This window comes from Gossypium arboreum, chromosome 11, assembly GCF_025698485.1.
Source record: "Gossypium arboreum isolate Shixiya-1 chromosome 11, ASM2569848v2, whole genome shotgun sequence".
Taxonomy (NCBI): Eukaryota; Viridiplantae; Streptophyta; class Magnoliopsida; order Malvales; family Malvaceae; genus Gossypium; species Gossypium arboreum.
In genome coordinates, this window is record NC_069080.1 from 120,051,000 (window position 1) to 120,065,166 (window position 14,167).

Genomic DNA, 14,167 nt, shown 5'->3' on the forward strand with positions numbered 1-14,167 from the left:
AATTGCCATGCTACAACCATGGGCTTTGAGATATCAATGCCTTGTCAAGTCATAGCTGAAACATACTTGCTCAGATTCTCAAGGTTAGTCGCATAACTCAATAATAACAATATTAATAACAATAATTGCATAATAATAAAATGCTACTTAACTTACATACTTACATTCTCAATCTCATCATATCATCAACTTAACTTATTCTCATTAAACTATGCTAGTCAATACTTTCTTGTTATCATACAAAGCCATAATACAAAATATGGTCTTACATATAAATTATACAAGTTCTCTTTCCAATATCGAATTATTATCGAACATTAATCATTATATTTGAAACTTAATACTAAAGTATTTATGGCCAAAATATCAATTTATAATTCAAATATGCATAATTAAATGCTTATTAAACATATGAACTTAACTCGATACCAAAACGACCATTTTACCAACTTTCACGATTTTCAGTTTTTCTCCGGTTCTAGGTCCAAATCTCACTTTTTGAGATCTAAAACATCATATTTCACTTATTTAATTAATGTACTATTCAAAACATTCCCTAACTCAAACTTTGGCAAAATTAAAATTTTACCCCTAAACCTTTGCAGAATTACAATTTTGCCCCTAGGCTCGGAATTTAAAATTTATCCATTTTTCTTATGTTTTATAACATGCTGAACATTTTTCCCTTCTATGGCAACATCAAATTCCCACTTTGTCATGTACTTATGAACATTAGGTATTTTTATCGATTATGTCGTTTTACTCGTTTTCACTTAAAATCGCTTAGCAAAAGTTGTTTAACATAATTTCAAGCTTCATATTCTACCATAAAACATCAAAATAAACACATTTAACCTATGGGTATTTTTCCAAATATGAACCCCAGCATTAATTATTGCTAGAATAAGCTAAATTAAGTTACTAGGACTCCAAAAACGTAAAGAATATTAAAAACGAGGCTAGAACGGACTTACTATTAAGCTTGGAAAGCTTGAAAACCCTAACCATGGCTTCCACCATGCTATAGTTTGCCTCCATGAAGAAGATGGACCAATTTTGGCTTTATTTTCCCTTTTTAATTCTTTTAATTACTAAATGACCAAAATGCCCTTAAAGGCTTTTCTTTCAAATTTGTCCTATTCTTGCCCATTTTTGTCCAAACTTAAATATAATGGTCTAATTTATAAATATGAACCTCCACTTTAAAACCCATTTCAATTAAATCCCCTTTATTATCTAGAACACACATTTTGCTAATTTTACAATTTAGTCCTAATTATCAAATTAGGCACTTATACATAAAATTACTTCACGAAATTTTCACACAATTATTCAATCAATGAATAAAACTTAAAACTTAATTGGAATAAATTTTTTGACCCCAGATTCGTGGTTTCGCAACTACTATTCCGTTTAGGCCCTATTTCGGGATGTTACAATATTGAATCGGGACATAACCCTTTTTCACCATTCTCAAGCATGTATTAATTTCACATTTTGTAACATCCAAGTAAATCACATAAATGATAATCACATTTCATACAATCACAACATTTAATTTAACATAATTACATGCTCGATTAAGTTACACAAACTTACCTCGACACTTGTTCGCGTAAGTAATCTACTAATCCGAAACCTTTTCTTTTTCTCGATCTAACCTCGAATGTGAGTTGTCCAGATCTATATAAATAGATTTAATCATCAATTTCTCATATTTCATACTCATTTGGGCTCAATTTACGTCCTAAGCAAAATTATCATTTTGCCCCTAACTTTTCCATAAATTATAACTTCGTCCCTAGGCTCAGAAAATGAAACTTGTGCAATTTACTCCCTATTCCAAGCTAACCAAAATCCTATTACAAAATCTACTGCACATGTATTCATAAAAATTCAACATTTTTCTTCAATTTCACAAATTGTACATTTTAGTCCCTAAATCATGTTTTCATCAAAAATCACTTTGTAAAAGTTGTTTATCTATCAACAACCTTTCATTTTCTACCATAAATTTCTAATTTTTAGTATATTCATCCATGACACAAATTTCATAGCATAATCATCCATGACACAAATTTCATACCTTGATAACTTTTCAAATTAATCCTCCAAATAGATAGATTAAGCTATTTCGCTTTCAAAAATATCAAAATTACTAAAAACAGGACAACGAAACTTACCCAATTAAGCCATCTTCTCTCTCTTCTAGGGTTTCTATGTATTTTAGGTTGAAGAAGATGAGAAAATAAGACGATATTTTCTTTTCATCTTTTAATTAATTAAATATTTTTCAAATTTCAATTTAGTCTTTGCCCTTTTTCTAAATTTCCATGATAAGTCACCAAAAATCTTCATACTTTTCTTTAATTGTGTAATTACCATATAAGGACCTCTAGTTTTGAATTCCATAGCTATTTAATTCTTATAGCTACTAGAATTCAACTTTCGCATTTTATGCGATTTAGTCTTTATTGTAATTAAACACTTAATCGATATAATTTTTGTATCAAACTTGTAACACCCCAAATTTTTTATTTTTGACTTTTTGCGATTTTCGGGCTTGGAAGTGTCTAAATTTGTGGTTCGTGTTATTTTGGCTTAAATGTATGCTGGGTTAAGTAATTATGAGCTCTAAGGTGTGTTTGGGAGGTCTTAAGTTCAGGCTGTAACTTGGCCTAAATTTGTTTTTTAATTGAATTAAGCCTGACTTGAGGTCAGTGGGCTTATAAGGAATTGCTGGTAAAAATTTAACAGAATGAGCCTGCTAGTTTAGTGGTTAAGTGACAAGGGATTACGCTCAGGATCAGGGGTTCGATTCCCTACAGTGCCTTTAGAATTATCTTTTGCTGCAAGTTTCAGTAAGCGTTGGGCTTTATTAAAATTCTGAGTTGTGGGCTTTAAGGGAAAAACCTAGGGTTATCTTTTTGTTCCTCCTTTTCGACAAAATAGTTTTTATTTGTCGTCTTCTCTTTTCCCCAAAAATTCCCTTTGCTGCCGAAATTTCCTTTTCTCCTGCTCCTTTCCATTCGTTTTTCTTTCCCTTTCGTTTGGTTTGGTGCTTTGCTAGTAGATTTCGTCGATTCGGTAAGTATCGTTTTATGTAAGTTAAGCGATTTTCGTTGGAGATTATTAAGGTTGATTTCTTCACTATTTAGGGGATATTCAAGGTGTGGTGAATCGATGATTGAGTTTTTAACAGCGAGGAATCACCGTTCTTTATCGAAGGTTTTGGAGTGCTCGTGGTTGGATTAGCAGCGAAAACGAACCAGGTGTATACTCCGATTGCACAGAAAATGAGTTTCGGTGACACAGGTGTGTGACAGATGAGCCAGGCCATGCGTGAGCTACACAAGCACGACAGACACGGGCGTGTGAGGCTGGTGAGGCGTGTGCGAGGCACGGGCTCAAGCAAATGGGCCGTGTGGGCCACACGAGCGTATGGGCCCACACAAGTGAACCACACGGGCGTGTGGGAATCTGGGCCAGGCCGTGTGATCTACACGGGCAAGGCACACGGGCATGTGAGCCCAATTTTCCTAAAATGTTCTATAAGGTTGCTCGGGTCGCCTAAGTCGACTGTGACCTGATTATAGGGGCAGTAAGCATTACTCAGATCCCATACTCTGATTGATTACTAAATTGTATGCAAAAGCATGTTATCATAAGCATGTGCAACTGTTTGATTCTGTATGTCTGTTCTGCCATGATATTGATATGATCTGATATCTGCATATAAGCATGCCATGAAATGTATGTTGCATTGCATTGGGTTGGGTTTGTTGTGAAGAGAAGGAAGTCTGAGAGGCGATTAGCCTGATATCTGGTAGCTACGCTGCCTTATCTGATGAGTACTATTTTACTGTACCTTTTGGTGTGTAGGGCTGGATGGGTTGACAATGTCCCCAAACTTGGTGTGTAAGGTTGGGTGAGTCGATTTTATCCCCACATGGCATGTTAGGTTGGTCGAAGATGGTGTGCAGGGTTGGTGGGCATGTTTTCTGTTACCTGATCTGTTATGTATGCGATATCTGAACGGCTAAGGCCGAACTATCTGTATTCTGTTATCTGTTTGTATGCATGCTGTTTGTGGGGATGTACACACTAAGTTTGTGAAAACTCACCCCCTTTGTTTATTTTATTTGTCAGGTAATCTTCAGCAGTACATGAATCAGTGTGGTGGAGGGCTCGGTGGTGACCACTGATAGACACTTATTGGTTTTATAAGTAACATTCATTTCATATGTTTTAGTTTCATACTTGTTTTTGGGATTACTCACGTGTTCGGATTCGAACTGTTTTGGGTTTATTCTGGGATTTTCAATTCTAAGTTTATTGATTTATATTTGAATGATGTTTTAGCTTCCATGTTAATGAAAAGTTTTCACATAATAAATAGAATAGAGATTTCACGGCTTAAGTAAAGATAATAGACTGTACGCCTTTCATTGAATTCAGGTTTGAAAAAGGTTTTCTAAAAACACTCTCATGTGACGCCGCCAGATTCGGCCATAACGTCTAGGCCGGGTTTGGAGTGTTACAAAACTTTTCACATGACATGTCTATCATAATACAGGTCATATAATAAAATAAAATAAACTTTATTTTCAGATCGAATTTGTTGTCCCAAAACCACTGTTCCGATTTCATTGAAATTGGGCTGTTACATATCCCTAAATTATGTTAATATCTCTTTTGAGAGTAAGAACATCTGACTCTAGGTTGATTATTTGAAATCTCTTTCTAATTAAAACCCCTATCATTTCATTAACTCGATTTATGGATTCCCCTATTAGATTTGAATTTAATCTAGTAGATTTATGTCGTCCTATTTCTAGATTGCATGCAACTCCACTCAATTATGCAAGATCTACTCTTAAACAGGAACTTTTGCTCCATTGAGTTAAGCACATTAAACATGAATTAATATCCCAGAAATATTAAAACAAGAAATAAGCATACATAATTGAGAATAAGAATCAAATATTTATCTCGTAAAACAAACATTAAATAAAAGGATTCATCATAGGTTTCATCCTCCCTAGGTATCTAGGGAATTAGTTCATAATCCTGAATAGAAACATCTCAAAGTCAGAATAACCACAAGACATAAAGAAACTCAGTAGAAATTTGAAAGAAATTAAAGGGAGATCTTCAATCTTGATGGAGATCGGCTTCTGAGTTGGTTCCGATGGTGTTCTTCGAGTGTTTTCTTTGATCTTCTTTGATTGCCCCCTTATGTCTTCTTCTAATGGTTATTTATAGACTTTAGAGTGCTTAGAAAGGCTAAAAATTGGGTTTTTCTACGTATTTGGGAAGCATGGTCCGAAATCGACACGGGCTGGCACATGGGCGTGTGTCCAGCCTATGTGGAAATGCCCAGGCCGTATGGCTCCTGAAAATAGCTCAATTTGTCCGATTTGGCTCATTTTTCGCTCATTTCACTCCCAAATGCTCTTCTAATATAGGAACATGAATTTAAAGGATTAGAAGCATCAAATTTACTAATTTGCATAATTAATCATCCAAAAACACATTAAAAATGAGATTAAAATATGTTACTTTTATAGTTTATCAAATATCCCCACACTTAAGCGTTTGCTTGTCCTCAAGCAAAATTCTCAACTCATATTAAAATTAATTTTTCTCAACTTATAATTCTCATCAATAATGTCTCAAAATAATTCACAAATGATCATGCATTGACAATTCAACTAAAAGGGCATTAAAGTCTCAAACAATCCAAGCTAACATTTTTAAACATGAAAATATAGGTGTCTCCCCTTATTTAAGTAGTTACATTTAGTTCAAAATAAAAAATAATTGACATCTTCACTAAAGATTCACTCAAGCACTCAAAGTATTTAAGGCTCAATAATATGCGCTCAAAAGTCGAACAAGAAATGTCATTACCAAAGGCTTGCATGAAAATCAAATCTCCACCACTATAAAATGAGACGATACACAAATCAAAAGGTTTTGAAGAGGTAACGGGGCTTAGGTTAAGGGTGTGGAGAAAGGCCAGAAAATTTGGTTATAATCGAGATCGAATTGATAAATTACCAAACTAGAAAAATTAGACAAATGCTAAATTAAAAACAAGCATAAATCAAGAATTATTCAAGAATAAAAATAAGCTTCTTCTCAAAATATAAATTTAACTATCCAAGCTCAATCAACGTAGAACTAAATAATAATCAGTTTTTTATTTTTTATTTTTTCCTTTCTTTCTTTTCTTCAAAAAAAATCATAAATAATTCAGCAAATCAAATAGAAGAGCATAGTTAGGCAACTAACCAAATCAAATCTCGACAAAAAGGGAGTCAATAAAACGAGAAAAAGTCTCAACGGAAACATAAGTTATGGGTTAACATTAATGGTTGAATCAAGAAATGGTGTGTTAGGTTCAACGGGGTTCACTAAGGGTTAATTAAGAAGGTAGGCTTTTATGGGATAAGTGGGTTAAAACCTAGGTGCCTTTATCATCTCAGTGAATCAAATCAAAGGTGTGGTCTCGACATGCATAATCGAAGCAAGTTCTAAAATAACAAATCAAGTTGACACACTCATAACCAATAATAAAATGAGCAAGAAAAATGCATGCTCTAAAGGCTCAAAATCTCACAAAAAAATTCATGGTTTTTGATGTCAAACTTGCAAATCTCAAACTTTAAGATAATACTTCAATTTAGGGAAACAATCTAAAAAATTTTAATTTCTGAAAAATAATTTATCATGCTTGATTCTGTCATGTCTTAAAGTTTAAATCAACAAATACATAAATATCTACAAATTAATCCAAAACACATCAACAAACAATCTCAAATTGACAAAAATATATTCTAATGGAAGTATGAGAAAATTACTTAAATACAAAACATAATTTAGGGTTTTCTAAAAACTATATAAATAACCTCCCCACACTTATGATGTACATTGTTCTCAATGTACAAACATATATAATCATAGCATAAGCAGAATATCATAAGAGAGGGAGAAAACTGAAACTACCTAGAATATTAGATGAAATTGCCAGAATGGTGAAAAGCAGAATTGTAGGTAGTGCAGGATTCTGAGCAAACTAATAAGAAAATAAACACAAATAGTGAAGAAGATTAAGAGGGCACAACTCAATTAGAAACAACCTTAAAAATAAAAATAAAAACATAATTTAAAAGATAATTTATTAAATAAGTCTAAAAAATAAAACTAAAGCAACTAAAACAAAATTAAAAACTAAGCTAAAATAAAAAGAACAATAAAAATAAAACAAAAAGAAAAGAAATAAACTCAACGATACCAATAAAATTAAAGGTAATAGTAAAAAATACTAAAATAATAGAAATAGAATAAATAAAATTAAAATTTAAGCATAAGAAAAATAAAACAAATAATTAAAAATAAGAAAATAGATAAAAATAATATAACAAATAATAAATAAATAATAAAATAAAATAAAGAAAAGGGTGGCCGGAGTAACGATAGGGCGTCGCGTATAGGAGGCGGCGCATGCATGGGTAGGGGCGGGGTAAGTCAACTATAGGGAGAAGGAAGAGGAGGTGGGCGATAAGGGAAATGGAGTTGGCTTGTTTGGGAAAGAAGAAAGAGACAAATTACAGAAGAAATTTTAGGGTTTGGGCCACACGGCTGTGTAGGGTGTTTTCAGCTCGTGTGCAATTAAAAAGTAAACCCAATCTTCACACGGCCATGTGTCCAAGTTGTGTGGCACACACGGCCATGTGTCCAAGCCGTGTGATCTCCTTCGCTTCTCCCATGCCAGTGTGAGAGGCCGTGTGGGTCACACGGCCACCAACACACCCGTGTGGCCCTGCCGTGTGCCTTACCCGTGTAACTCTCTAACTTGATTTAAAATTGAAAAAAAATAGCTCCAAGTTTCACACGGCCTAGGACACGCCCGTGTGTCTAGGCCGTGTGTGCCACACGATCGTGTCTCCAGGCAATGTAACCTTCGAATTTTTGAAAATTAAGTCCCAGGATCCACACGGCCAAAGACATGCCCATGTGTCTAGGCCATGTGGGCATATGGCCATGTTGCCAGGCTGTGTAACTCACTGTAGAACCCCTTATTGTGTACACGGCCTAGGACAAGCCCGTGTGTCCAGGCCGTGTGGATCAAAAATATATTTTTTTAATTTTGAAAATTAATTAGTTAAAAAAATAACATGCATTAAAAGAATTAGCAGAGTGTTAACACTCGAGTTGCCTCCCGAGAAGCGCTTATTTAGAGTCTAAGCTTGACTTACCTTGTATTCGCACAGTCACGGTGGTTTGTGGAGCCGAGGCACCTCTTTCTCACTATCAATGTTATTACCAAAATAAGGTTTAGGTCGAATACTATTTACCTTAAATGTGCCAATTTCAAAATGAGTTACCTCTACTGTACCACAGAGGAAGACATTCGGTACTGTAAATAGGTTTGATCCATTTGCATCAAGCTCCGAAGGGGTAATTTGTGGATCTGTTTTGTCTAGTAGTTTGTTTCCAAGCTTAAATTAGTGTGTTCCATCCACATGCTCATCATGGCATCACTTTGGTTCTTCATCCTGCTTTTTCAGTTTCTCCTTAACATGTGTTCGCCATTCATCTAGTTCATCGATTTGTAACATTTGTTCATCATAAATCATTCTATTTCTGTCGCATTGACTGGAACATGGCTCCATTACGATTTTTTTAGGGGTTTCCTACAAAGAAGGTTAAGCCACATGGTCACTAACATTAATAGAAGATTTAAAATCATCTTGATCACTAGATGTTCTAACAGAATCACGAGCTTAAAGAGTAATCAATTCGTCACCTACACAAAGTATTAACTCACTCGCACCAACATCAATTATGGTTCTAGTAGATGCTAAAAAAGGTCATCCTAAAATTAAAGGTACCTCATTGACTTCATCCTTGTCTAAAACAACAAAGTCAACAAGGAATATAAATTTATCTATTTTAACAAACACATCTTCAATAACACCCCTAGGATATATACTGGTTCTATCCGCTAATTGAATACTCATCCTAGTTTGTTTGGGTTTCCCAAGACCTAATTGCTTAAACATTTTATAGGGCATGACATTAATTCTAGCCCCTAAATCAGCCAAAGCATTATCAATATTCAAACTACCAATTAAACAGGGAATAGTAAAACTCTTTGGATCTTTCAATTTTTTGGGTAATTTATTTTGCAATATAACCAAGTAAACTGCATTTAGCTCCATAGTCGACTAATCATCTAACTTTATTTTGTTTGCCAAAAGCTCTTTTCAAAATTTGACATAATTGGGCATCTACAAAAGAGCTTCAACAAATGGTAAGTTAATATGTAATTCTTTAATAGTTTGAGAAATTTACCAATTTATTCGTTTGTGTGGTCTCTCTTCGTCGCATTAGGATATGGTTTATATTATTTAAAAACCAGTTTTTGCTCTTTCTGGTTTACCTCAATCTTATCGTTATTTACTACAATTTCTTGCCTTGGTTTTGGTTCAGATTCAACTAACCCTTCTTCATCTCGCACTGTAATTGCATGAAATTGCTCTCTTGGGTTAGTTTCGATATTGCTAGGCAAATTACCTTGTGGTCTTTTTGAGATTAACTTAGCAAGATGACCTATTTAGTTCTCGAGCCCTTGAATTGATGATTGTTGATTCTTCAATGCTTCTTCAATGTTTTGAAAATGGGTTTCTGACATCGAGATAAACTTTGTTAACATCTCCTCAAGGTTCGGCTTTTTCTTTTACTGGTAAGGTTATTGTTGGAAGCTTGGAGGGAGTTGTGTTCTTTGATTTCCTTGACCACCCCAAGAGAAATTGGGATGGTTCCTCCAACCTGCATTATAGTAATTACTATAAGGGTTATTTTGAGGCCAAGAATTGTCACCCATATAATTAATTTGTTCGTTCTCTGTGCTAGGAGCGAAGGGTACATATTCTGGATTATTTATTCCTCCTCCATTTGTATCGCATTGCATCACCGGATGTACTTGTATAGAAACATATAAACTATCATTTTTTTTATTTAATTGTTCTACCTAATTTGATAACATGGTGACTGCATCTAAGTTGAAAACACTGGCTGCTTTCATCGGCTTTGTCCTCATGACTTGCCACTGATAATTATACAGTGTCATCTCTTCTATAAATTCATAAGCCACTTCGGGTGTTTTATTATTCAGAGTACCATCGACTATTGTATCAATTAACTGCCTTATTGAGGGATCCAAACCGTTGTAGAACGTTTGAACTTGTAGCCATAGAGGTAGCCCATGGTGAGGGCACCGTCTCAATAAATCCTTATACTTCTCCCATGCATCATATAGAGTCTCTAAATTGATCTGCACAAAGGAGGAGATATCATTCCTCAACTTGGCTGTTTTAGCCGGTGGAAAGTACTTCAGAAGGAACTTCTCGGTCATTTGAGCCCATGTAGTAATGGAACCTCGTGGTAAAGAATTTAACCAATGTTTACCTTTGTTCCTCAATGAGAAATGAAATAACCAAAAGTGAATGGCATTGTCAGTGACGCTATTAATCTTGAAAGTATCACAGATTTCCAGCAAATTAGCCAATTGAGTATTTGGATCTTCGTCTTGCAAACCACTGGACTAAATAAACTGTTGTACCATCTGAATAGTGTTTGGCTTCAGTTCGAAATTATTTGCAGCAATGGTGGGTTTCACAATACTCGATTCAGCCCTAGTTAGAGTGAGTTTGGCATAGTCGTACATAGTACGAGGAATAGGATCTGGAATTACAACAACTGTAGGAGGTAGCTGATTATTCTGGTTATCACCCATCTCCTCAATAATAATAATTTCCTCTTGTTCATCTACTATATTCTCTCAACTCTGCCTTGCTTCTCTACGGTTTCTACGAGTTGTACTTTTAATTTCACTATCAAATAACAATGGCCCTGACGAGTTTCTTCTAGTCATAAATTAAAGGAACCTGCCATAAAACAAATAAAAGAAAAATTAGAATGTAAAAATTGAACTAAAAACAAAATAAATTAAATTAATAAAAAATGGCTAAATTAATAAAAATAAAGTGTTCCTAATATTTTAGTCCCCGGCAACGGCGCCAAAAACTTGATGGTCACTAAACTAACTATAAATATGACAAAGGCAAGCGCACCTATCGAACAATAGTATAGCTATGGTGAGTAAAGAATATCGTATCTACGATGACTAAAAGTATTAGTACTATTTTTCTATTATTTAGCTGACAATTTAGGGTTATGTGTTTTAATCTAAATTTAATAAACTAATTTAACTAAGAACGCAACAGAGAATGAATCAAAGAAATAATAAAAAATTAACCAATGAGATAGACAATACCCAATAAAGAATCCACCTAGACTTCACCTTTTATTATGAATCTGAATTAAACAATTTATTCACTAGTGTCTTGATCCGTAGAAATCACTAAATTATGTTAATATCTCTTTCGAAAGTAAGAACAACTGACTCTAGGTTGATTAATTGAAATCTCTTTCTAATTAAAACCCCTATCATCGCATTAACTCGACTTATGGCTTCCCTTATTAGATTTGACTCTAATCTGGTAGATTTATTTCGTCCTATTTCTAGGATTGCATGCAACTCCACTCAATTATGCTAGATCTACTCTTAAACAGGGACTTTTGCTCTACTGAATTAAGCATATTAAACATGAATTAATATCTCAGAAATATTAAAACAAGAAATAGGCATACATAATTAAGAACAAGAATCAAATATTTATTGCGTAAAATAGACATTAAATAAAAAGATTCATCATAGGTTTCATCCTCCCTAGATATCTAGGGAATTAGTTCATAATCCTGAATAGAAACATCTCAAAGTCAAAATAACCACAAGACATAAAGAAACTCAGTAAAAATTTGAAAGAAATTAAAGGGAGATCTTCAATCTTGATGGAAATCCGCTTTCGAGTTGGTTCTGATGGCGGTCTTCGAGTGTTTTCTTCGATCTTCTTTGATTACCCCCTTATGTCTTCTTCTAATGGGTATTTATAAACTTTAGAGTGCTCAGAAAGCCTAAAAATTGGGTTTTTCTGCGTATTTGGGAAGCATGGTACGAAATCAACACGGGTTGGCAAATAGGCGTTTGTCCAACCTATGTGACTCACACGGGTGTGTGTCCAGCCCGTGTGGAAATGCACAGGCCGTATGGCTCCTGAAAATAGCTCTATTTGTGTGATTTTGGCTCGTTTTTTTTCTTTTCGGTCCCAAATGCTCTTCTAAGTATAGAAACATGAATTTAAAGGATTAGGAGCGTCAAATTCACTAATTTGCATAATTAATCATCCAAAAACGCATTAAGAATTAGATTAAAATATGTTACTTTAATAGCTTATCAATCATCATCATCTACCAGTTCCATCTCTGTACATTTTCAGGTATTTGAGGAAATTGGAAACTTGTACAATAATCTTGACATCGCCTTTCCACAATGGAAAGCTATTTTTGCACTGATCTTTTACCTCATTTGTTCCAGCTTCACACTCTTATTAAATCTCATCCCTACTTTCTACCAACCTTGAAATACACAACCAACGTCACATTCTGTAATTGCTCCGTCGAAAAAAAGTACACAAAAAGTAATGGGTTATTCATCTTTAAAACAAATTTTGTCTCATCTTCTACTAAACCCAAAACTTTCTCTTTCTTTTCTTTTTTTCGGTTGAAGACTTACAACAAGGCTCAACAAAAACCAGTACATATAAAGGTTGGTGCCACCAAATAAAATTCAATTTAAAATTGAATTTCTGCCACTGATGCCACAAATGGTAATGTAGGCACAAAAAAATCACTTTCTGCCACCGATGCCACTGGTGCCGCCATTGGTAATGCAGGCATAAAAAAATCATCTTTTTGCCACCAATGCTGCTAATGGAAATAGAGGGACCAAAAAAAATTAATTTTTTTAAATTGGTGCCGCCAATGGAAATTACACCACCAAAAAAGAGACTGGTGTCACCAATGCCAAGGGCAACCCCAAAATTACTTTTTGATAGGCTTTTTTTTTTCAAAGATATAAACTGGTGCGGCCAATGACAACGGCGACACTTATTAAAATATATATTCTTTCTTTTTCCCTCAGAATACAGTTGTCTTAGTTGCTAATACGTACCTGCATTATATAATGGTGCTTCCAATATCAACGGAGGCACCCTAGTAAATTATTTTTTTAAGAAACTGACCAATGATTAGGGAGTTATTAGGGGTGGTGCCACCAATGGCAATAATGCAACTGAGGTTCACTGTAGCTAACAAGTTATTTATGTACATGGTTTTGAAAGTGAATCATTTTCATAATTAATAAAAAAAATTTGGTCAATTTTATTAAAAAAAAGTCATTAAAGGGAGGAATTCACTTCCAATGTAAAATTTAAGTGATTTTACAGTCTTTCGAATTTTTTATATGTTTAATATTTTAACAACTCAATCGTTACATTTTATGCTTCAATAATATAGATCATGCATTTTAATTTTGACATAAATTAAAATATTTTAACTATTCATTTTATGTAAAAAAACTTTCAACTATTAAAATATACTAATATAGATAACATTTTAGATTGATGTGATATGGATATCGAATTGATTCAAAAATTTACATGCATAACATGTATAAACATTTTGATAAATTCATTGGTTGGAATTGTTAAAATATTAAACTTATAATAATAAGTTATGAAAGGATGTAAAACCGCTTAAAATTTAGAATGGTGTAAGTGGACACCTCCCATTATATATATATTAACAATCCAATCTACTATATTTCATCTTCCATATATAAATTTGGCATAAATTAAAATTTTCTAATTATTTATTTTATATAAAAAATTTAATGATTAAATATATATATAGTGACTAATTTACCTAAAAGGCCTATTTCCAAGCATATTTATGAAAATGGGCCAATTACACAATTATTTAGCGAAAAGGGTCGCTTTTTTCAAAACGCGCCTACGTGGCCGCGTTTAGGGGAGAAAATGCCAGCAAAGCACACCCCTAGGGGAGCGCTTTTTGCCATGTCAGCCAAAAATGCGCTTACGTGGAAGTGTTTTGCTGACGTGGCAAAAAAGCTCCCCCAGTGGCACATTTTGCTCCGTGTTTTTATATGTTAAGGATATTTGCATGTTTAGTCTCT

General features: G+C 33.9%; 1 non-coding gene across 1 annotated transcript; it reads left to right on the forward strand.

The window, feature by feature from the left end:
• Positions 1-10,271: 10,271 nt before the first annotated feature.
• LOC128284761 (small nucleolar RNA R71) lies at positions 10,272-10,378 on the forward strand. The gene has a single exon (XR_008275183.1). It is a non-coding gene; the product is annotated as a small nucleolar RNA R71 (small nucleolar RNA).
• The last annotated feature ends 3,789 nt before the right edge of the window (positions 10,379-14,167 follow it).